General features: G+C 43.4%; 1 pseudogene; it reads left to right on the top strand.

The window, feature by feature from the left end:
• The first annotated feature begins 771 nt into the window (after positions 1 to 771).
• On the top strand, positions 772 to 1,429 carry LOC123833688 (chromatin target of PRMT1 protein-like; annotated as a pseudogene).
• The last annotated feature ends 1,690 nt before the right edge of the window (positions 1,430 to 3,119 follow it).

Here is a 3,119-nt window from a genome sequence, read left to right as displayed (position 1 = left end):
CATCCATACTCTTTTTCAGTGGTCTTGCACCTCCCTGGACAGAACTGTATGGGATCAAAACTCACATCTCTAGTAGTCATATGCTTATATACTCTTTTAGAATAATTGCTACAGTTTTACATAAGTAATATTTTTCTTCCAGGCTAACCTCTTTGTTTGTAATTTATGCTTTTGTGTGCCTTACTTTGCTGAGCATAGAGAACAATAAATAGTCGTTGATATGTACAAAGAGGAGAATACACAGTTTCTGCCTGAGGGGATTTACAACCAGCCAAGGAAGTACAACTCAGAAGACACCCAGATGTGACCACAAGTCAAGGAAGAATAAGAGAGGGGCACCTGGGTGGCTCAGTTGGTTGGGCAAACAACTCTCAGTTTCTGCTCAGGTAACGGATCTCATGGGTTGTGAGATCGAGCCCTGCTCTGCAGGGATTCTGCTTGAAGATCCTCTCCCTCTGCCCTTCCCCCAACATATGCATGCACTCCCACTCTCTTGAACTCTTTCTCTCACTCTCTAATAAATAAATAAATCTTAAAAAAAAGAATAAGAGAATTAGAAAACAAGAAAAGGACCGATGCAAGGCAGGAAAGGGCAGGCCGGGCAAGCAGGTGGACGGGCCGACCAGACAGCCGGCTGGCAACAACGAGCTAACTAACCTAGCAACCTACCGCTTACACCTCTAACCAACCACCCACCAAGTCAACTCAGGTTCTCCCGGCCCGGCCCACGTGCCACAACCGTGGTGGCAGCCCCGGGAAGTGCAATGGTGTCCGTTTCCTTCGATTCTCAGGATTTGAAGATGGCTGCACAGTCAGTGCCGAAAGTTGAGCTAAAAAGCATCACCAAGATGTCTCTAAATGAGCGCTTTACTAATATGCTGAAGAACAAACAGCCGATGCCAGTGAATATTCGGGCTTCGATGCAGCAACAACAGCAGCTAGCCAGTGCCAGAAACAGAAGACTGACCCAGTAGATAGAGAATAGACCCTCTGTCCAGGCAGCATTAAAACTTAAGCAGAGCTTAAAGCAGCGCCTGGGTAAGAGTGACATCCAGGCACGGTTAGGCCGACCCATAGGGACCCTGGCCAGGGGAGCAATGGGAGGACGAGGCCTGCCCAAACCAGAGAGGTTTACCCCGAGGAGGACTATGTGGGGGACGTGCCACCAGAACCCTGCTTAGGGGCGAGATGTTGCTCCGAGGACAAAACCTGCTCCAAGGGGGAAAAGCTGTAGCTCCCCAAATGGGCTTAAGAAGAGGTGGTATTCGAGGTCGTGGAGGTCCTGGGAGAGGGGGCCTAGGGAGTGGAGCTATGGGTTGTGGCGGAATCAGTGGTAGAGGTCGGGGTATGATAGGTCGGGGAAGAGGGGGCTTTGGAGGTCGAGGCTGAGGCCCTGGATGAGGGAGAGGTGCCCTCACTCTCCCTGTACTGACCAAGGGTCAGCTGGACAACCAGTTGGATGCATACATGTCTAAAACAAAAGGACACCTGGATGACGAGTTGGATGCCTACATGGCACAAACAGATCCAGAAACCAATGATTGAAAGCTGCCCACCCTCCTATGAGAGACTCTTGTTCAAAAATCACCACATCTGTAAATGACATTGAGATAACAGATGGAGAAGAAACCTGATTTATGCTGGAAGGACCTATCACAATAGGCTATGGACCTAACTTGCCACCAGTTTGTGCATTTAGTGTGTTCCTTTTACTTTTTTGAAACTGTGTTGTGTGAAACCTTTTTTCCTCTGAAAAAAAAAAAAAGAAGAAAACAAGAAAAGGAACCACTATAGGGGCTCTAAAAGGATGAAATTAGATCTTGCTGAGGGTTCAGAAAAGGTTACATACAGATAGACTCATTATAGAATACCCTTGAAGTCTTGAATCCTTTTGAGAGAGAAAAGAGACTTTCGTTTTTGATTTTCTAATTTTTTGAAAGAATGATTTTTTTAATCTAAAAAAACACTGTTGGGGGTGGATACAAAAGTTTGGAATACAAATTATTCTCTCTCATTCCAGGTCCCTCTTCATTAAGATTCAGACTTCATTTAAATTTAATTTGCAAGAGGTGTCATTTTTATTAATTTAACATTTAATATCTATTAATGAAGATTCAAACTGTGTAATTTAATTTCATAATAGTTATGCAACCATAGTGCTACCATTCTTTCACCCACTCTATTTGACCTTCATGTCACTGGTAGGAGCCTTGATATGGTCTGTAGGGATAAGGAGGTAGACCAGCAAACTGCAAGCACCAGGTACCTATTTCAGCACTTGTCTCTGCCCCTTAGTTCCCAGGCCCTGGAGAATGGTATAGTGTTCAGGTATATAATATCACTAACTGGTGAGTAATATACCTGCCATTCCTCCCTTGCTTTTCCCAGGCACTCTTCCAAAAGGATTGACTATGAAACTAGCTGGCCTGATATAAGATATTGGTGAAGAGGAACACAGTGACTTAAAGCATCAGACACAAGAAAAGCATTCTCTTTTATTACATAAGAAAATACTAAGGAGCAGAGAAATAAATATTATTTGATAGGAACATCTACATTTCATTTGTCTATTAGTGACTGATAACCAATAAAAAATGAAATTCTGGAATGCTATTTGTGTACTTTCAAAAAAGAGGTACCAGAATAGCATTTGTGTGAGACTTCTTACAGAATAGCACGAACAATAGGGTCGTTACTGCATTTCAAATAACCCACTGCAGGATTGGACGAGAGAGTGGGATCAGAGCTAGAAAGAGAATTCAGTATGGAGAAGGCGAGCTAGTAAAGTCAGAAACTGCATTCATTCCTGCCACTGAGTGTTCTCTGATGTTCTTTGATGGTTATTATATATCAGATGTTAGTAGAAAAAGTGATTTACACTTCCCCTAAAGAGTCAGATTTAACAGAATTAAGATGGGGGGGCAGGAATCTGCATTTTTAACAAACCCTCCAGGTTATTGAAATGTAGGTGATCTGAGAAGTGTAGCTTGAGAAACACTGCACATTCAAGCAGTCAATGCTTCAGGTTTTCTATACAGAAAGTCAAGTGTGGGAAGCTCTCTAGTTGGAGAGAGTGGTTAGGGAGACTCATCCAGAAAGTTTGTTTAGAAAACAGACAC

The sequence above is a fragment of the Mirounga angustirostris genome, unplaced genomic scaffold (assembly GCF_029215605.1).
Source record: "Mirounga angustirostris isolate CCGP_5_RB_7025 unplaced genomic scaffold, mMirAng1.0.hap1 SCAF_1, whole genome shotgun sequence".
Taxonomy (NCBI): domain Eukaryota; kingdom Metazoa; phylum Chordata; class Mammalia; order Carnivora; family Phocidae; genus Mirounga; species Mirounga angustirostris.
This window is presented reverse-complemented; position numbering and strand designations above follow the sequence as displayed.